At 38.8% G+C, this 22,766-nt stretch overlaps 1 protein-coding gene across 1 annotated transcript in view; it reads right to left on the reverse strand.

The window, feature by feature from the left end:
- Nucleotides 1-1,297: 1,297 nt before the first annotated feature.
- Nucleotides 1,298-22,766, reverse strand: part of LOC148843226 (Golgi SNAP receptor complex member 1-1-like) — a 40,361-nt gene continuing 18,892 nt past the window's right edge. Inside the window, exon 7 of the mRNA XM_088959382.1 lies at nucleotides 1,298-1,879. The gene's annotated coding sequence lies outside the window, so the exon portion shown is untranslated. The remainder of the gene's footprint in view (nucleotides 1,880-22,766) is intronic.

Here is a 22,766-nt window from a genome sequence, read left to right on the forward strand (position 1 = left end):
GGCTTGAGGCTTATATCTCATCTTTTTGGGGCCATTACACCTCAGCTACCCTTTAAAACCTTGATTCTTGCAAAACAAACATATCCCCAGTTTTACAACCGACTTGCCTGTTGCACGCAAAACAAAACGAGTGATTTCCTTGAAAGCGATAATTAACGGGAACATGAATAATTTTGTTAGTTTTGCTGCTGTTTGGTTTAACTGAAAAAAAAAACTTGATTGATTGAGAAATATCTGGGCGTTGCGACATTGTAATAGACAATGACGTACAGAAAATTGGAAGGAATGCCATTTTCTTACATCAACTGCTCACTCTTTAAAAATATTTCTCAAGGCTATTCAGAAAACAAGAGAAAATAGAAATGTTAAGGAAATTATTCTTTTTCTTTCGTGCAACCAAATAATGCTGAAACAAATACATCTACGAGGAAATAAAAGAAAGAAAAAGACTGAAGAAGGGGACATGAATTTCTCACATGCTGGAAAGTCTCAGGCTCCCAGGTCATACTCACAAGTCAGATGCTGAAAGCTTCATTTTTGTCTAACAATTTATTGACAACCAATCTAGTCCACATAACTGTTAGCTCCATTTCGCTTGTCATTAGGTGATCTAACAATGTCTACATGCTATGGCAGTATGGCCTATGACGCCAAATTTGTGCCACTTTCAGGGGATGTGGATGGTGTCCCACCATTCCGTCCATTAAATTATGGCTGCAACTTGGATCAGATTGGGTTTGGAATTTATTAAATTGTGAATGGGACCGAACCCTAAGTCGAGCCCAGTGTAGTTAGACTCTTCAAATCGGACAAACCGACTTTCAGTCCTACATGAGATGATTGGTGTGGTGGTGGAAATGATGGCCTGGGGCCAGGACTTCTCAACCATAACCTGGCCTGTTTACTTTGGGTCGAAAATTGCAAAGCGACTCTCGGGACAAGGTAGGTTAACTGGATTCTTCATAAATAGTGCCAGGTTGGTAGGGTACATGGTTGATCGATTGGTCTTGAGTTGAGAAGTAGTAGCACATCAATTTGTGTTGAGATTGTCGTGTCAATGCCATGTATATATTCACTTGAACAACAAAAACTGCATGAGCTAGCTGGAAGCGAGAATGAAGTGGGCAGGGAGGTTTGTTAGGAGTTCCAATTCCAAAGAGAAAATTCCAGAAGAGACCATATGATGGGGGAAATAGTACCAGCAGCTTAGGCTTATAGGTATTTGGGAACACAGTACTATCCATCATCGGTTATAACTGAAATATCGATGCAAGGTTCAAGGGATCAATCCATGATGGAAATGCAGCCCAGAAAGCTCTCTCTTATCTTTATTTATTAAGAGAAGAAAAGAAAAAGGGGATCAAATCCATTTATTTCTTTCGGATGGCGAAAAGTTGGAAGTTACTTCCTGTGACTTGGTTAATTGTAAGGCCACAATTTTTCCTTTTTCCTTTTTTTTTTTTTTTTTGGGAGGGGGCGGGCCCGGTAATAAGTATCTGCTGTTAATATCGTTGCTTCTAAAATCAGCGAATGGAAGCTGTCCCAGACTTGTGTCATGACTCTAGCACGTGCCAGTCCCCTCCATGTGAAAGTCTGCTCTGGTCAGCTACAATTTGTTGATTGGAGAAAAAGCGATGTCACCAGTGAAATGTGGCAGATCCTGACTGGAATATTACTTTGTCGGGTCCATTGCATATTCACATGTACAATTTCTTCATGGCCTACCCCAGCAATTTGAATCACTTCTGAGTTGGATCTCCCCAATGCCAGGCTTGCAGCAGAAGCTGATGTCTCCTAAACATTTCCAAGGCACCAAGAGGGTTTCTCTAGCATCACAATGAAACATTCAACGAGTTGTGGTTCTACACTTGAAAAATTCCTACGGAAACCCAAGGCATCCTCATTAATATACCACGCCTTTTCAAACGATGGTTGCCCAGAAAGAAATAGTGCACAGAGCACAAAGGAGAAATCAAGGTTCAAAATATTGCAACCATATCTGTGCGTATCAGACGATATGTGTCAATTTTCAGGGTCACCGGTATGTTGCATATTACTAATTGAATCAAATTAATAACGTCAAATGTTTATAGTGATGTTACTGTATGATTCTGAAAAGTGTTAGGTTTAAAGAAGTTAAATCTGAGCTCTGAAGTGGCAATAGATGATTGAAGGATTTACAGTTTGACAGAAAACATGGCTCCTTTTTTAAGCTATCATAGAAAACAACTCCTGTTAGAACAGAACGGCAAGACAGGATTTGCGTAGCCAAACTCGAACAGTTGGGATTAAAGGTGAGTTGAGTTGGCTAGTTTTTTATTCTATCGTCCAAGCAATAAATGTTAAAACTAATATGGGAATCCATTCACCAATATTTCAGTGATGCTAGTTATCCAACAGTGAAAAAAATCGAGTTTGAAGGTTACCTAAATATTCAGGGATCCTGACCATATGTTTCAGAAGTCGATTTCAAATTTACTGATAGGTATATGCCCTTGTCACATAGGCCTTGCATGTATACGATACATGTTATCCATATTGATCTTACAGTTTTTTGAGTTACATGGCCAATGGGATAGAAAGGAAGAACATATGATATAGTTGTCTTGACCCGTGATCACTGTAACTACTCTGTTGAATTGAATATCCAGAAGTCCTTGAAGAGTAGCCAAACATTTGTTTTAGGCTTGGATTGCTTCCTCACTCACAACTGGCCTATGATCAGAGCCCTCTGGCTTCTTCCTTAAACAGTCGGATATAAGAGGCCATGATGACCATATAAAGAAGCCTCTCAGGGCCTTCTCAGAGCTCTAGATCCCCTACTTAAGTCCTCATCTTTTACCTTAAATGACTTTGTGAAATTGGGGAATGGCATCCCACATCCAAGATTACATCTCCTAGTAGGTCATCACTGCGGGTGATGCGGGAGATCACCCACAAGTTCAACCCCAGTAATTGTAATCAACTGTCATTCAAGGGATTTCAATGGGTCAAGAAAACCATATAGTCAGGACAATGAGGATACAATTTCAATTGCAGAGTCCTAGGGATGGAAAATTTCCCCATTTCCCCGATCATCGTGGAGAGTGGAGACCGCCCCAGATGAGATGGGGATGGGGATGACTTTCCCTCCGCAGGTACAGGGATGCAGAAATTTCCATCTCCATTGTCCCCACTCTGTGGGGATCCCTGCTTATATATATTTGTGTTCATAAAAAATTGCAGGGAGTGGGAATCCCAGATCTCCATGGGGTTGGGGATTTTCGCAGGGATGGGGTTGGGGAGTGGATCCCTGCCCCTTCCCTGCCCCATTGCCATTCCTACAAAGTCCTGAAGATAACCACTAGCCCACGAACAATGCCATGTTACCCGCTGCAACAAAGCATGTTCAAGCTAACCTAGTTGATCAAAAAGGTTACTAAAAGGGCAAGGTTTAAATGGAGAGGTTGTTAGATGACTTTCTCATGCCAAAAGAAATCCCATTGATTTGCAACCCAATCATGGGGGGCTGTGATGGTTTCTTCATGGAGACAGAATCAAAAGGAGTTGCAGCAAGAATAGTTTTCTTCCATAGGTGCCTGGTTGGTCATTTTTAAGGAGAAGTCTCCAATGAAGAGAGGGTAAACAAATGGGACCAGAAAGTTTGGTAACCAATCTCCTAAAAAATCCATAGAGGTGATGAATAAGGTGCCTTGGGCAGCAGAAGGTACCCAGCTGCAACTAAATTGGAGTGCCAATATGACATGTATGTGAAATAAATAAGGGGAAAACCAAACAGAAGCAAGGTCAATGTGGATTAGAATCTTTGGGCTGCCACAATTTAACAGACATGACATTAAACAGATCAGAATGGAAAAACATGGGGGCATGTAAAGCTGATCCCATATAGTTGTTGAGATCAATGTTTTAAAATGTGGAGGCAAGGCATAAGGCATTAAACTACCTGGAGTCACGAGGACGGGATGGGGGGGAGGAAGAGGAAGAGGAAAAGGAAAAGGCAGCATGCATGAGCTGTACACCTTTGGTATGCCTGAGGTGTGCATGAAGCAAATGCCTCTGGTATGCGTCATACACCTGAGGTGTACTCCTCAAAAGCATGAACACTTTCAGATGCACCTCGGGGCATTTTGAGGACACCTCTAGGCATATGCCTTCCTTGCCCTTTAAAACACTGGATGGGATAAGGCTTCGATGATGATGAGGACCACAAAGCTGTTTTATCACTCAAAAACCAACTAATCACCACCTTTGAGTCTCCTTCAATGATCAACCTATTTATGTTAAAGTCTCTTGCCTGCAATACTCTATAAAATTACCAAAATCTTTGCCCTTTAAGAATGCCTTACTATAGTCAAGCCCTAGAACATTTCAACAATGTAACCTTCATCATTTCTGAAAACTCCTTCCACTCCTGAAGGCCCTAGATTTCCCTTGCTACTACCATCAAAGCTGAGCTCAATAAAGCCCTTTTCTGGTGGCACTCAATTCTTACAAGTCACTGCCTTTTTGAAGATGTAGCCACAACTTCCATCCACTTCTAATCATGTCATCTGTTGAGAAAGATGAGAAGTCCTCCAATGACTTAGCCTAGCAAGCCATCCTAATTGTTATTAGGGATGGAAATTTCGTGGGAATTTTCGGGTATCCGACCCGTCCCGACCCTAATAGGACCCGTTTATCAAAACCCTATAGGGTTGGGATTTTATATTAAAACCCTACAGGGTTTGGGTTTTGACTTTAGGGTATCCGGTACCTGATACCCAGTTTTATTTGACATGGGTACCCATTCTTGATACCCCGATTATAAACCTGGCTAATATATATATATATATATATATATATGTGGTATGGTATAATACATAGTATAAAATAATTTATAATATATAATATATTAAGAGGATTTTTTTTTCTAAGTGAAGCTCCAATCCTTCAACCTTCATGTTTATTTGTTTACCCATTTACCCATAAGGTTTAACAGTTATGAACAAGAGTCCAAGACCTATTAACAGGTAACTTTTGGGTTTTTTTTGGATTTTTGGTTCTTTGAAATTAAAAACTTATTTGTTTATCCATTCTCTTATGTCACTTAGTTTTATTTATTTATTTATTTTGACTTATACCATATTGTTTTGCTCTTTTGTATGGAGGATTTTATGTAATTATGGTTGATAATGAACTTTGAAGAACATTTTTTTTGTACTCAATAATGAAATTGGATATGAATATGGATATCAAACAATACATTAATTAAGAGTCCAAGACACAAAAGATTTGAACCTATCATATTTATTCTAATTATTATATCAATTATTTTCTATTTTATTATTTTTACCTTTTAATATTAACAAAAAGGCCAACTAAATATTAAATTCTCAAATATAAGTTAAATTATCATTTAAAAATCTATAAAAATATATAATTTTTACTCAAAATATATCAAATCTGTTAAATTTTCTAAGATATATATCATATGCAAATTATTAATTTTTAATTACTGGAATAATTATGTCATTATTAAAATTTGAACATCTATTATTTTTTTCGAAACTAAAAATCATTTTTTTTTCATATAAATGTAAATTAGTGGATTTGGTAGATTCAATTTAATATTATATTCTTGAATATTTTGTACACAGTTTTTTTTGTTTTTTGTAAATGATAAATATATTGTTATTTAATATAAATTAAAATATTAACTAGTAATTATAAAAATATATAAAAATTGTAAGATATATGTCATGCACAAATTTATAAATTTTAAGTACTAAGATAATTATTCTATTATTAATATTTTATTTGTATAAATCCTTGGGATTAAAATCATCTTTTAATGTAAATTTGGATTTGATAGATTATTTATTCTATTTATTTATAAAATGCTAATTTTAAATATTATTTATTTTAGTGGTTATTGCTAACCATAAATATGTATTGTTTGTTTGGATGAACAAAAAGTTAATAAAAATTATTTTATTTCATTTAATGTCACAAAAGGTGAGATAGCTTAGTGGCTTAAAATAGTGTTAAGAGTTTCGGCCCATCATTAATTGACCTGGGTTCAAATCACGCTTTAAGAATTAATAAACTTTTTTTAGAAGAAGTTTTGGGGTCAAGGGAACATAGGCGGGTTAGAGAATGGGTAGGGCAATTTGCACGGGTACCCTACCCGTTGCCACTCCTACTTGTTATGCATTCTATGATTGCCTTTTTGCTTGTCTCCAGCTCATTAGAGATTCTTCTATTCCTTTCTTAAAAAATTGTCCAATTGAGTACTACTCTTGTACATCTTGACAAAATTCTTCCCATTTTCTTGTGCCATGCAAATGTTTATATGAAAAGATGCTAAATGTGCAAAATGGATGAATCCACTTGCACCTAAACAAAGTGAAGAACCATTCCCAAATACATGCAACAAATCTATAGGAGAGTTGTAAGTGATATTAAGAAAGGAATACAATTTGGGAAGCATTTTTTATAAGATAAAGCATATCAAGTGTATTAATTTTTCATGGAAAACATTTCAACAAAAAACACCTATTTTGGAAAGGATAGAATTACTCCAGAGTCCAAACCTCTTTTACCAAAAAGGTCTTCAGGATGGGGAGAAGAAGATTTGCTCTAAAAAATAAATCACAAGAGAAGGAATCCAAAGGATCATCATCATCATCATCCAAGCCTTATCACAACAATATGGCGTCGGTTGCATAAATTGTATTTCACTATTCCATTCTGTCTAATGTCATATCCATTTTTTTTTTTTTTTTGAGAAAAGGTAAAGTAATGATTGTATTAATAAAAGGTCCTGTGTACATTGAGAAACTGTAAAAATTGAAGGGCCTCAAAAGAAGGCCATCCTCAAAAGAGTATAATCAGAAATACTATCTTGAAACTCAAAATGTATAGATATCCAACTTTTCAACACCTCTATTGCCAAGTTAGTGACCTCTGCTTCAGTAGAAGATTTTTTTTTTTCAAAATTCCTATTGTTCCTTTCTGACCAAACAGCCCACAGAATTGTCATAGGCATGGAAGTCCAGCATAACTTTCCATTGTTAAATTATTAGCAATGTCATATCCATTGTTAAATTATTAGCACTTAAATCATTTCTTACTACTTAAATTCATGTCCTTTCTGGTCTACCTCTACTCCTAGCCCCTTCAACTTGCAACAAATCACTTCCTTTTATGGGTGCTGTTAAAGGTCTTTTATGCAAGTGACCAAGCCATCTTAATCTCTCTCTCATTTTATCATGTATTGGACCTATTCCTAGGTTCCTTCAAATGACTTCATTTCTAACCCTGTTTGCTCTAGTTTTTCCACTCATCCATCTTAGCATACACATTCCTGTCACACACATTTCCCAGCTCTCTGCTTCATACAACATAGCTGGTGTTACAACTGTTTTATAGAAATCTCCTTTTAATCTAAGCGGTATTCACCTATTACATAAGATTTCAGATGCACCCCTCTATTTTGCTCATCTTGCTCTTATTCTATTTGCAACATCCTTCTCAATCTCTCCCCTGTTATGAATTCTCGAACCAACCAAGGTACCCAGAAAGGGTCACATTGAGTTATCTCTGGGTCTCCAATCCTAAGAGCAAGGTTCAAAATTTTGATACGATATGCCCTGCATCGGGTGTATCATATTGAATCTTTTGGGTCCTGATACACCTGTTTACAGGTGTTTCACAACCCTACTCTTTTTTAATAAAAAAACATGTTTTTAACTCCCAAAAAACTAAATTTTGAAAAAAAAAAAACTTAAAAAAATATGTTTCTGTGTGTTTCTAAGTATCAATACACCTCTGCCGATACACAGAGACATATTGATACTTTGAACCATGCCTAAGAGGACCCTGATTTGCACTCCTATTATCATTATTAAATTTACGTATCATATATTCTATTCTAGTCCTACTTATTTTAAAAGCTCTTGTTTCTAAGGTTCATAAACGTAATTTTACATTCAATCCTTTATTGGTTTCATCAATTGAAACAATGTTATCAACTGACAAAGGATCATGGGTTGGAATCCAACCAACCTTGAGAGGATCCAAGAGAAACCCTTCTAGTAGTTGTAATGGAGCTAGCTAGTTACACTGGGGAGTTTCAAGCCCAAATAACCCTTTTTTTATCAATAACAAAAAGCTTCATTCAATTCAATTAAGAAAGGATTACGTACAAGCAGAGGGAGCTAAACTGTCTTAACTCCCCCACAAGAAGAGAAGACAAAAAAAAAAAAAAACAAAGTTAGAAATAAGCCCAAAACAAAGAACCCCTATTCACCCCTTGCTTAGCTAGCCCGTCAGTAGAGGAATTTGCAGTTCTTTTCACCCAACTGTACTTTATCACAATATCCTTCGCCAACCAGTTGAACTTTTTCCTCTTATTTTTGTATTTCCACATTCCAGGCTTATCTTCCTTTAACCAACTTACCACCACCTCCGAATCACCTTCAATAATCAGCCTCCTAATATTCAGGTCTCTTGCTCTTTGAATCCCTTAACCTCAGCCCGAAGAGAGAGTCACCCTCTACAATTGGGCTAGACAAAAGGGCTAAAGCATTTCCTTCCTCATTTCTGAAAATTCCCCCAATACCTTATTTCCCTGGATTCCCAATGCTACTACCATCAAAATTCAACTTTATATAACCAACAGGAAGGGGGATTCAAGAAGGATTTGTGAACCTTTTAACCTAGGCAGAATTTGCTATTTCTTTCCAGCTTCTCAACAGATCATCCAAAGTAAAGTTTGTGAATAGGTCCAGGGATTTCAACCAATCCGCTACCCTTACCAGTTCTACTAAATTCTCCGCACTCCTCTCCCCTTCTAAAAATGTCCTCGAGTATCTTTCTTCCTACGAGGATCAACATACAGCAGCCCTAATACACCTCCATATGATCCTCTTTTCACTGGCCAGCTGAAAAAGGATGGAGAAAACAAACTCTGTACATTCAGTTGGGGGGGGGGTGTTCCAAATACACCCAAAAAGGGATAAATCCCATTCCCAAACAGCTTTTACATAATGGCAAGACATTAACAGGTGGTACCCAGTCTCCCCATCAGCTTTGCAAAGAATACACCTATGTAGGGATAAACAAGTCTTGGGTCTTTTTTTTGAAGTAGATCACTAGTGTTGATTTTTTCCAAGGTTTCCCAGCAAAAATTCCCAACCCTAGGAGAAATAGGTTTGCACCATATCTCTTTAACAGGGAAAGACATCCCAAGGGGAAAAGGTTGCCAAGTTGAAGTTTTAAAAAATGAGGTACAAGAGACAGAATCTGAGGGGGAAGGGGTCCAAATTCTACAGTCTTCCTTTAGAGAGTTCAAAAACACATTTTCTAGGATTGCCAAAAGGAACATAGTGCTTCCTAAATCTATATCCCTACCAACCCTTCTCAAACTCAAATTCCACCCAAAACTAGAGGTAGCATCTGAGGGGACTAGAAATGATGAAATGGACTCATTATACAAGGAGGGGAACTAGTTCACCAAAGGAGAATCCCCTACCCAAGTTTGTTCCCAGAATTTTATAAGGTTACCTGAATTCAAGTCATACCTGGTCCATTGGGAGAAGACTAGAAGAAAGTTAAGGATGGCTTTCCAAGGAGAAGTACTTGTAGTCCTTGCCATGATTCCAGGATCCTAGCCATTGTCCTCTAACCCATGAATGCCAGCCACTATCTTTACCCACAGTTTATCCCTTACAACTTGCAAGTTAGAAGTTGGGACTTAAAAGAACTGAAGGGGTGGAGCCCCTATTTTAGACCAACAAAACATAGGGAACAAATACTAAAATAGAAGAAGAAAATGAAGAATAAAAGTAGGGGACGGAGCCCCTGTTCTAGACCCAGAAAAGTTGGTGAAAAATATTAAAATAAAAGAAGAAATATGAAGACGAAAAGAAGGGGTGGTACCCCTGTTTCATACACCAATGGTGAAGAAAAACAGCTGAAAAAATGCAAGAAATTTAAGAACACAAGAAGGGGGCAGAGCCCCTATTCTAGACCCAGAAAAAATGGTGAATAAAATACTAAAATAAAAGAAGAATATGAAGAAAAGAAGGGGCAGAACCCCTCTTCCGCTCCTGTTTCAGACACCAATAATGAGAAAAAAAAATCTGAAACCATGCAAGAAAAAAGCTTGGGGAAAAGCTGAAACCATGAGAAAAAAATGCCCCCCTTCCACCTCTCTTCTGCCCCTGTTTCAAAAATCTTGGGGAAAAGATACAAAAAGGAAAAGGAGAAAATGGGGTGTAAGCACTGTTTTACACCAACAAAAAGAAAGCAAACAGAGAAGGAAAAGAAGAAGAAGAAGAAGATTGTGTGGGAACGATTAATTCACTATGACTTAGAAGACTGTGTGGGAACGATGGAGGGCTGTTGTTCCCTCCTCTTCCTTGGTTCGATTCTTTTGTCAAACTGACCCTCAAAGATTAAGTTTGTTTTCACTTTCCTTACAACAAAAAAGTGATAACATGCAACAGATTCTATTATAAAAACTAAAACCAACCAATAAAATATTATGTATTTTATATTTATTTTATTTAATAAAAATTATATATTATATATATGTTTCAGTCCCCTAAGCATGTACCTAACATTTTTTCCTGGCATTTGGGCAAGGCGCTCTTTGAAAGGCACCTAGTCGCCTTGACAACTATGGTTCAATAGATTAATACCATAGTTGAGGAAGGTAAGAGATTTCAAGAGGAAGGTGAAGGTGATGTTGGTGATAACGTAAATAGGGGAAGGGGGATAAATGAAGCGTCGTCTGGAGTGAAAACTTTGGAAATCATAACTTATTTTAACAATGAGGTAGGTTGGAGCTATTTCTCTTCCACATCCTCAAATGAAGTGTCGTCTGGAGTGAAAACTTTGGAAATCATAACTTATCTGAACAATGAGGTAGGTTCAAGCTATTTCTCTTCCACATCCTCTCCTTTTTCTCCTTCTTATCCTTCAGGATTGGAAATTACTGTGAGGGAAAGGGATACTAGGGGAGATGGTTTTGAAGGAATGGACAAAGGGGGAAGCAATTTTAAGAGGGAAAAATATGGGTGGATCAACAATAGGGTATACAACAAATAGAGTAGGACGAAGGGGCAAGGAGTCTTAGGGGATGGGGTTGAAAGGAGAGAAATAGAGGACCAAGGGAGAGCGGAGGAGTTACAAGTAAGGGAGAAGAGGAGAGAGTGGGGGCCAAAACTAAAAAGGATATTGAGGAAGATAACACTGAGAAGGAAAGTGTGAGTACTGATCGATTGGTGGATAGACAATTGGAGGTTGGAAGTCTCTGGGTCTTCTTTCTGGGAGGTGAAGGGGTAGTGAGTAAGGCAATTGAACAATTTGAGAAAAGTAGAAGAGAAGAACATAAGTCTTAGTCGGTTGTAGAGGGGTAGTTTGGTCCTTTTGTTTTATGTTAATAGTGGGGTGTAATGTCTGTTATGTTTTGGTTGAAGTGTTGAGTCCCATACTCAAGTAGGGGGCATAACTTAGTTCTTTTAATTATAAATCTATAAATAACATCTGGCCGACTAGAAAGATAGATCTTCCTTCTCAAGTTTGAACCAGTTCTTCTCTCTCTCTCTCTCTCTTCTACTATTATTCTCTGCTAATCTAGGGTTGAAACCAGTACAGATCTGTTCTGTGACATGGTATCAAGGCCACTATAAACAGTTCAATTCAACCCAATTTTTTTTGGTTCACCCTTTGCCCTAGATCTCTGTAGAGATCTCATCGATCCCTTGGAGTTTCACAGAAAGGCTGAAAAGGAGTTATCACTTTTCCTTTTTGGAAGTTTTTCATGCCTCCAGTTGGTTGTGTAGTGCTTGTTTCATGTGGTTTGTAGAAACCCTCTAATCGATGGATCAAAGAGGGCTGTTTCGGGTGGTGTGGTAAACAGATTAGTGCAGGACTGATTTGTGAAGTTTAAATAAGTAGGTTATATGGGTGATATAGTGTGAAGTAGTGATCAGTTGCAGACCTAGTGATATGTGTTTTTGGTGTATTCAGGTGTCTTTTATGGTGCTGAAGCAACAGAACTGCAGTGACAGTTAGGACTGAAAACATATGTGCAATGTGGTGGCTGGCAAGTGAAGTGATGTGGAGTACTAGTGAGTGGAGTTTTCTTTATGGCAACAATGAGAAACAGCAGTGAACATAAATCTAGTGTTATGATTCCCCCTGATTACCTTAATGCGTAGATGACCTCTATTAAATTGAATGGTGAGAATTATGTACCTTGGGCAAAATCTGTGTGTCTTTCTTAGAGCTAAGAAGAAGGTAAAGCATGTGAAAGAAGAAAAACCCTTAGCTGATTCTCAGAGCTACAATGAGTAGGAACAAGAAGATGCACAGATTATAACATGGTTGTGGAATAGTATGGAACCTAAGATCAGTGTGAATTTTATGTTTTTAGATAAAGGAGATTTGGGGCCATAAAAAGAAGCTTTACTTTGAACAAGATAATACTACCAGAATATATCAGCTTTACTGGGAGTATTTGAATCTGCAACAAGGTAATCAAAGTCCTGAGGAGTATTATGCTAGCATGAGGAATCTTCGGAATGAATTATTGTTTATCATCCCCTTACATCTGATGTCAAAACTCAGCAACAATAAAGAGCATAGCTTGATGTAACCAGATTTCTAGTTGGATTGAAAGCTGAATATGAACTGGTAAGAGCACAACTACTAGGTGGATCTGCCCTTCCCTCTCTAGAGGAAATGTTTGCTCGTCTCCAGAGGATTTCTGTTGGAGCTCTAGAGCATCCTAATGTGTGTGATAGGTCTGCTTTTGCAATAACTAGAGGTGGAGGTCGTGTTGCTAGAGATGGAGCATGTGGAAGTCATCCAGGTTGTGGTGGTAGTAATGGTCCCATATTCCGTCATGGTGGTAGACGTATTGAAGGTCGAGATTCAAGGGGAGCACATGGTAGAGGATGTGGTAATGAGTGTAAGGAGGTGTATGCACTATGAAATCGAGGGACATACTATCAATTTTTTCTATGATTTACATGGGCCACCCTCCACCTAGGCCAATCATGCAATGGCTAGTGGTGGTGGTAAGAGAGATGAGATTCAACAAGTTGATCATCCACCTACATCTACAGATATTTTCGAGAAAGAGACGATGAGTGTCCCATGTGATGAGTATGAGCAGTTTCTTTAGGCTACATCACAACAGAATACAGCTACCGTTGCCCATTTAGGTAGAATTGTTTGGCATCCAAACCTTCCCATTGGATTATTGATTCTAGAGCTTCTGATCATATGACTGGGATTCCTGGTGTGCTTTCTTCTCTTTCCCAATCCTTACATCACACACAGTTACTCTTGCTAATGACTCCACACCTTTTATCAGTGGTGTTGGTAATGTTAACCTAAATTCCTTACCCTTGTCCTTAGTTTTGTATGTTCCCAAATTTCCTTTTAATCTTATGTCTATTAGTAAATTAACCAAGTCTTTTAATTGCTCCATCACCTTTCTCAGGAACTCAAGACAGGGATGAAGATTGGTGGAGGGCATGAAGCTAGTGGATTGTATTACCTTGATGGTAGTGGTTCGTCAGAAAATAGTTAGTTGTCTCTTTCTCCTCTCCAGTGGCATTGTAGGCTTGGTCATCCGTCTCTTAAGGCATTTTAGTTACTTGTTACGTTATTTGTAACCATTGTATGACTCTATTTCATCGTGTTCCCTTTAGATCTAGGGTTGATAGTCATGTGTGGAATCCTTTTTCTTTAGCCCATTCAGACATTTGGAGTCCCAATAAAATAGAGTCATACAATGGTTACAAATACTTTGTAATTTTTGTTGACGATTATTCAATGATGACATGGCTTTATCTTATGAAAGAAAGGAATGAATTGTTTTCTATTTTCCAAAAGTTTCATGCTGATAATGGTCGAGAATATTTTTATACACCTTTTCAGCAATATTTAGAACAAGATGGTATTATTCATCAAACCTCATGTGCTTACACGCCTCGGAAAAATGGGGTAGCTAAAAAAAAGAACCGCCACCTCTTAGAAACTAATCATGAATGTACCCAAACATTTTTGGAGTAATGCTGTACTTACATCTTATTTCCTCATTAATCGGATGCCCATGTCTATCCTTGAAGGTCATTCCCCCTTCTCTGTCTTGTTTCCTACCTTGTCTCCTTTCCCTCTCATTCCAAGGATTTTTGGATGTGTGTTTTGTTCGTATCTTGTGCTTGGAATGGACAAATTAGATGCACAATCTACTAAGTGTATTTTTCTTGGCTATTCTAGAACCCAAAAAGTGTATAACTGTTATAATCCCAGTTCCCAACACTCTTTTGTTTGTTTCGATGTTGTGTTCTTTGAGTTTGTTCCATTCTACTCTGGATCAGATGTCTCTCCTCCTCCACCTTCACTTTCAGTAACGTTTGAGGACCCCACTCTTATTCTAATTGTGTCTCAACCATTGTCTTTGGTGCAACTTCCTACTAAACAACCACCTATCAGGAAAGTGTATATGCTTCGAAGGGTAAACGTAGACAAATCCAACAATTGTTTTGGCACCAGTTCCACCCCCTCTCTCTGACCTTGACCTTCCCATCACTTTGTGGAAAGATAAACGTAATTGCACTCTTCATCCCATTTCCAATTATGTTTTTGCATCTCACCTTTCTGCCTACCATCAATAGTTTGTTTCTCTACTATCTTTTGTTATTATTCCTAAGAATGTCCAGGAATCCCTTACCTCTCTAGGGTGGCGCCAAGCAATGAAAGAAGAACTCTCTGCTTTAGCTCATAATCATACGTGAGCTTTCACCACTCTTACTCTTAGTAAGCATGTTGTAGGTTGTAAGTGGGTATACAGTGTCAAGTATTTACCAGATGGTAGAGTAGAGCAGTTGAAGGTTCATTCCGTTGCAAAAGGACATTCACAGTTATATGTCATTGATGACACAAATTTTCTCTTGTTGCTAAGATTTGCTCATTCTGTATTTTGAACTCCCTAGCTAGTATGTATGATTGGCCTTTATTTCAGCTTGACATCAAGAATGCTTTTTTACATGGTGACTGTTATGCAGGAGAGAAGAATGGAAGAAGAGAGAAAAAAAAGAGAGAAGAGAGAAGAGAGAACTGAGAGCAAAAGATACTACTGGTGGCGCCAACATTTTAATATATATACTAGGGCGACAACAACTAAAATAAAAAAAGCATAAAAGTACAATAGTACCCCTACAGTACTAAAATAACAGTTGTTAACACTCCCCCTCAAGTTGGGACATAGATGTCAGTCATGCCCAACTTGTCACATAAATCATGATGTCGTGAATGGTGTAGTCCTTTTGTAAAGATGTTTGCAAGTTGATCCTCAGAGCTGGCATAGGGAGTACACACTTCCCCATGTGATAACCTTCTCTTTGATAAAATGCTTGTCAACTTTGATGTGTTTAGTTCTATCATGTAGCACAGGGTTAGCAGCAATGTTTATGACTGCTCTGTTATCACAGTATAGGTCATAGGTCTGTCCACTGGAAAACCCAACTCACTCAACAGATTCTTTATCCACATAATTTCAGCCACTCCATGAGCCATTGCTCGATATTCAGCTTCAACACTGGATCTAGCTACCACACTTTGTTTTTTGCTTCTCCAGGTAACTAGATTTCCTCCTATGAAGGTACAGTAGCCACTAGTTGACTTTCTGTCATTTAGGGATCCTGCCTAATTTGCATCAGTATACACTTCAACTTTCAAATGTTTGTGCCTTTCAAACAACAAGCCAACACTTGGAAACCATTTAAGATATCGGAGAATTCTTTCTGCTACTTCAAGATGAGTGGTCATAGGGGCATGCATGAACTGGCTAAGGACACCAACTGCATAAGCAATGTCTGGGCGGGTCATAGAAAGATATAACAATCTCCCTACAAGTCTCTGAAACTGTTTCACATCCTTGATAGGTTCACCTTGGTTGTCACCTAATTTATGGTTAGGATCAATAAGGGAACTGACTGGCTTCACTCCCATTTTTCCTGTATCCTGGAGTAAATCTAGGACATACTTCTTTGAGAAATGAAGATACCCCTTTTTGAGCGGGCAACTTCAATTCCTAGGAAGTATCTTAGAGAACCTAGATCCTTTACTTTAGACTGTGGAAAGAAAACTCTTCAACTTTTAGATTTCATCCTTCCAATCGCCAATGATAATTATATCATCGACATATACTATCAAAGCAGCAATTTTTCCTTCTCCTCTTTTCACAAACAATGTGCGATCAGATTGACATTGCTTGTATCCTTTCTACTAAACCGCTGCATGGAGTCTGCTGAACCAAGCTCTTGGTGATTGTTTCAGTCCGTATAAAGACTTCTTCAACCTGCACACCTTTTGTTCATTGCCTTGAGCCTGAAAACCAGGGGGTTGTATCATGTAAACTTTCTCTTCAAGGTGGTATTCAAGAATGCATTCTTGATATCAAGCTGATGTAGATCCCAGTCAAGATTATAAGCAAGAGAGAACAGAACTCTAATGAAGTTCATCTTGGCAACGGGTGCAAAAGTCTCTGCATAATCAATTCCGTACACTGAAGTTGAACTTTGATGGAAGTAGCATGGGTAATCCAGGATTATCCGGAATGGGGGGAGCTTTGAGAAATGAGAAGGGAGAGATTGTGTTGCTCTACTCAGGTCCCTTGGGAATTGGGGACACCATCAGGGCAGAACTTTTAGCTATTGTACAAGGGGGGCAATTTGCAAACCAGCTGGGGGTACAACACCTAACAATCGAGGGGGATTCCAAAGTGGTGGTGGGTTGGTTGAAAAATCCTGAAGAGGCTATGTGGCGTTACAAGAATGAAATGAAGAAATTTAGTTAGTTGACAAGGAATATGTTGGTCACTGTACAGTGGGTGGGGAGATCAGCAAATACTTTGTCGGATGTGTTAGCTAAGCAAGAGGTAAATAGGGAAGAATTGTTTTGGGCTCAATTGTGATTCTTGCTTTTCTTTCCTAGTTTACTTGTAAGATTCAAGGAGGGGCTGTAGCTCGCGCCTCTCCCTGGGATGTTGTATGAACTCACTCCAAATCTGCTTTTTAATTAATAAATTTATTATCATTCATCAAAAAAATCAACTCCGTACACTTGTGTAAACCCCTTTGCCACTAAACGAGCTTTATACCTCTCTATCGTGCCATCAACCCTATGTTTGACTGTGAATACCCATTTACATCCAACTGGGTCCTTTCCCTTGGGAAGATCTACAAGTTCCCATGTACCATTTTTATGAAGGGCATTAATTTCTTCCTTCATAGCATCTGTCCATTCAGGTACTGAAAGAGCTTCTGCCATATTCTTAGGGATAGGGACACTATCAATGGATGTGAGAAAGGCTCGAAAAGAGGGTGAAATGTTTTCATAGGAAACAAAGTGGGAAATGGGGTGTTTAGTGGTGCACGATCTAACACCTTTCCTGTGAGCAATAGAAAGGTGAAGGTCATTAGCAACAGAGGTATCAATTGCAATGGGGTATCAATGGGAACCAAGATACCTGAGTGAGTATGATCTGCCGCCAGAGAGTTTAATGGCATTGGAGGTACAACTTCTAGATTCTCCACAGCTCTTGAATTTGGTTGGCCTTTGTGACGACGGAAGAAGACACAAAAAGAAGGAGGATCAGGAAGAGGAGGGAGCTGAACCAGTTTCTCCTCATTCCTACTCTCCCCCTGAGGAGAAACAGAGAAAAAAGGCTCACTCTCAAAGAAATAGACATCCATAGAAACATAGAATTTCTGAGAAATAGGATCAAAACAACGGTATCCCTTCTGAGTGAAGGAATACCCCAGGAATATATGTAAGGAATAGCACGAGAATCCAATTTTCCACGAATGGGTGATAGATTTTGGACAAAGCAGCGACAACCAAACACACAAGGGGGAATGGAAAGAAGGGGGCCCTTAGGAAAGAGAAGTTGATGTGGGGCTTTGCACTCTAACCAACGAGAGGGCATACGGTTGATGAGGTAGGTAGCACAAAGGACAACCTCAAGCCAAAAGCGTTTTGGGACATTCATATGGACTAGTAAACCCCGAGCCACTTCAAGGAGGTGTCGGTTCTTTCTTTTAGCAACACCATTTTGTTGTGGTGTTCGGGCACAAGAGCTACGGTGAAGTGAACCACGTGAAGCAAAAAATTCCGCGAGATCACTATGAAAATACTCTTTGGCATTATCTGACTGAAAAATTTGGATTTCAGTTTGAAATTGGGTGAAGACCATCCATTGAAAATTTTGGATAATTTTTGGTACTTCATCCCTAGTCCGCATGGCATATACCCATGTATATCTAGAATAGTCATCGATAATGGTAATAAAATACTTGTAGCCACTCTCAGATGGTAAAGTAACAGGGCCCCACACATCAAAATGAACAATATGAGAAGGAAATTCAGATTTATTATTTTTTGAAAGAAAATGAGTTCAACACTACTTACTCAATTGACAAGTTTGACAAGAGAAATCTGAAACGGACATCGACTTAAACAATTCTAGAAACACCACTTTCGAAGACTCAAAAGATAAATGACCAAGACGACAATGCCATAAATAAACTTGACTCTTATAGGACTGACTCTTAGACTCCGTGACTTGAAGACCAGCCTTATTCTCCAGCATGTAAAGTCCATCAACCATACATCCTCTACCAATCGTCCTCCCCGAGGCCAAATCTTGGATCACACAGTGAGAAGGGGAAAAGGTCATTGAGCAGTTTAAGGAATTAGTAATACTACTAACAGAGAACAAATTAATGGAAAATTTCGGAACATGTAAAACATCAGAGAGGGTAAGGCCGAGAGGGAGAAAAATGGGTCATTGACCAGCTATGGTAGTGTATGATCCATCAGCTAGTCTCACCTTGTCTCTTCCAGAAAGAAGGTGATAGGTTTGAAAGTAAGAGGGCGTACCAGTCATGTGTTTTGACGCTCTAGAATCAATGATCCAGGGAGTGTCAGGGGTATGAAAAGCAACATGGAAAGTTGTGGCAGAGCTACCTGATGTAGATGCAAATGAAGTTGAGGGAGGAGCATCTATCTGACGAATTGTTCTATCATAGAGCTCTAAATGGTCACGGAAGGAATTTATAACATCCTTCCTTGGGTCAGATCCAGATGAATGTGTCTGAGTCACAGTATGATTCTTCTGTGTAGCCATGTTTGCCATAGTGTGTTTTCTTGTACCTTTCTGTCCCGACTTTTTATTCATATCTGAACCTTGCTTCTTATTCAGATCTTGAGCCCATTTCGGCTTCCCATGAAGATCCCAGCATGTGTCTCATGTGTGTTGGGGTTTCTGGCAATGAGTACACCACAATTTGTCCTTGTCATCCATCTTTTTCTGAAGATCCCCCTTAGAAGTATTTCCCCCACCGGTAGTAACACTCCCTTTCGCTGCCAACACAACTGCATGCCTTCAAGAATTGTTCATCAAATTCCTTCTATTTTCTTCTGATTGTACAAGAGCATAAACTTCCTGAACTAATGGAAGATCCTTGCTATCTAGGATCTGGACTCTGATAGATTCATATGTAGGGTTCAACCCATGTAAGAAAGCAAACACTCTCTGTTGGGAGACAAGTTTTTTGTACAGTTTTGCATCTTCATCACACTTCTAGTCCACACTCTAATAATGATCTAACTCCTTCTAGACAGAGGTCAAGTCTGAGTAGTACACAGATAGACACCTCTCCCCCTGTTTACAAGTAGACGTTTCTGCTGTAGATGGTAGATTTTTGCATAGTGACGTAGTTCCGAATAGGTTGATTTTGCTTGTTCCCAGATCTCATTTGCCATTTCAGCCCACATGAAATTCCTTCTTATTTGAGGTTGCATAGAAACTAAGAGCCAAGACATGACCATGTTGTTTTCCTAGTTCCATCTGTCATATTCAACACTCCCAGAATGTGGTTCTTTGATTCTCCCATTAATATAACCTATCTTTACCCTTGCAATGATGTACAGCTTGATCCCTCTTGACCACTCTAAATAATTTAAACCATCAAGAGGAATAACAGCATGGGAAAGGATAGGTCCACACCCCCACTCATTCCATTTGGCATTGAGGAAACACCGGATGCAGCAGAATCTTCACCACTCATGCTTTTAGATTCAAAAACAACTCTTAAATGGGGTACACAGCCTTAAAGAAATTCAACACTGAGGGGGTACGGAATTTTTTTTTTACTTTTCCTTCAGAAACACCTCCTTTTTAAAAACATAGGTGTTGTTACAGCACTAACAGGTCATCCCTTGACTTACATGCTCAACACAAGTGTTGCCACAGTGCATACAGGTCATCTCTTGACCTACGCATCAACAAGACTGCTGTTACAGCAAGTACTGGTCACTTTCTGACCTTCAGTTCACCATAAAAGCTGTTGTTGCAGCACACAAAAGGTCCTCACGACCTACAGTTTCACAGGGACCAGTTGACCCCACAAAAAAGGAAAGAAAGAGGTGTTAATCACCTCACATCCAATTGGCAGACCTAGTACAGGTTCTGCCCTGGCACACGACCAAAAAACAAGGAGAGAGAGAGAGAGAGAAAAATTACTTCAGTGTGTGAGATCTTCAATCAGCCGAACAACAGATGAGGGTGGCAAATCTGGAAAGCTGGTGCGAAGAAGAAAAAAAAATTGTTCACTCGACTTCTCCTTTCAGATCTGATAGTCCCGCTTTGATACCATGTTATGCAGGAGAGAAGAATGGAAGAATAGAGAAAAGAGAGAGAGAAGAAGAGAGAACTGAGAGCAAAAGATACTATTGGCGGCGCCAACTTTTAATATATATACTAGGGCGACAACAACTAAAATAAAAAAGTGTAAAAGTACAATAGTACCCCTGTGGTACTATACATAGGAAAAATAACAACTGTTAACAGTGACCTTGAGGAGGTTTATATGAAGAAACCACCCCAGTTTGTTGCTCAAGGGGTGGATGGCAAGGTGTGCAAACTCAAGAAGGCCATTATGGACTTAAATAGTTCCCCTATGCATGGCTTGGTAGATTTAGTGAAGTGGTGAAAGAATTTGGCATGAGACAATGTCAAGTTGACCATTCATTATTTAGTTACAATTCGAATACTGGAAAGATTTTGTTGGTGGTATATGTAGATGATATTGTTATTATTGACAGTAACAAGTTGGGGATTGACAGGCTGAAGATCTTTCTGCATGATCACTTCCAGGCAAAGGATCTTGGTAAATTAAAATATTTCTTGGGGATAGAGGTAGCAAGGTCTAAGCATGGTATTAATCCGTACCAAAGGGAGTATGTTCTTGATTTGTTAGAGGAGATAGGATTGTTAGGTGCCAAACCAGCTGAAACACCCATGGAACTAAATGTCAAGTTAAGTTGTGATGCAGGTGAAAAGTTAGAAGATCCTAAAAGGTACAGGAGCTTGGTGGGTAAGTTGAATTACCTAACCATTACTTGGCCAGATATATCATTTGTAGTTGGTGTGGTGAATTAGTTTATGCAGAATCCTCGAGTTCCACATTGGGATGCAATCTTAAGGATTGTACAATACTTGAAGAGAGCTCCAGGTCGTGCCTTGTTATATAAGAGTGGAGGAAATCTTGAGATAGAGGGATACATATATGTTGATTGGGCCAATTGCCCGGTTCAATACCTAACAAAAAGTCTACTACAAGGTATTGTACCTTTCTTGGGGGCAATTTGGTGACATGGAAGAGTAAGAAACAGATAGTGGTGGCAAGAAGCAATGTTGAAGTTGAATATAGGGCCAAGGTACACATTACATGTGAATTAATATGGTTAAAGAACTTACAAGAGATGGGGTATTCGATTAATACTCCTATGAAGCTATATTATGAAAACCAATCTACAGTGGAGAGATAAGCAATACATATGTAAACATGGGAAGTCAATACACAGACTTGTTCATTATACATTTGAGTCGGGGAAGAGTGGATTATATATGTAACAAGCTGGGACTATATGACATATAGTCGCTAGCTTGAGGGTTGTAAAACGGTAGTTTGGTCATTTTGTTTTATGTTAAGAGTAAAGTGTAATGTCTATTATGTTTTGGTTTAAGTGTTGTGCCCCATACTTAAGTAGGGGCATAACTGTCTTTGTTCTTTTAATTAGAAACCTATAAATAACATATGGCCGACTAGAGAGATAGATCTTCCTTCTCTAGTTCGAACCAAATCTTCTCTCCTTCTCTTCTCTTCTCTTCTCTTCTCTCTCTCTCTCTCTCTCTCTCTCTCTCTCTCTCTCTCTCTTACTATTATTCTCTGCTAATCTAGGGCTAAAACTAGTACAGATCTGTTTTGTAACAATAAGAAAAAGAAATTCATTGGAGAAGGGAGTGAGATGTGGGAAGAGGGAAAGGGGAGGGAAGAAGGAATAATTGATGAAAAATAGAGAGAGAAAGCTGAAACATAGAGGGAGTGGTTATTGGAGTATGAATTTGAAGATGGAGTTACTCTCATGGAATGTTGAGGGCTTGACAGATGAAAGAAGAAGAATGGTTGTAAGGAATGTTCTAAGAAAACACAGTCCAGATGTAGTGATGTGACACAAGAGACGAAGCTGGAGTCGTTTGATCTGTGAATGAAGAATGAAATTTGGGGGTCCAATAATAGGGAGTGGGCAAGTGGGTCCATTGGGAGGATTGTTTATCATCTGGGATCCAAGTGTTCTTACAAAGACTAAGGAGAAGAAGGGAGTTTTTTCAATTTCAATTTGCTTCCAAATGGCAG

This window comes from Nelumbo lutea, chromosome 8 (assembly GCF_056320005.1).
Source record: "Nelumbo lutea isolate HS-2025 chromosome 8, American lotus-T2T, whole genome shotgun sequence".
NCBI lineage: Eukaryota > Viridiplantae > Streptophyta > Magnoliopsida > Proteales > Nelumbonaceae > Nelumbo > Nelumbo lutea.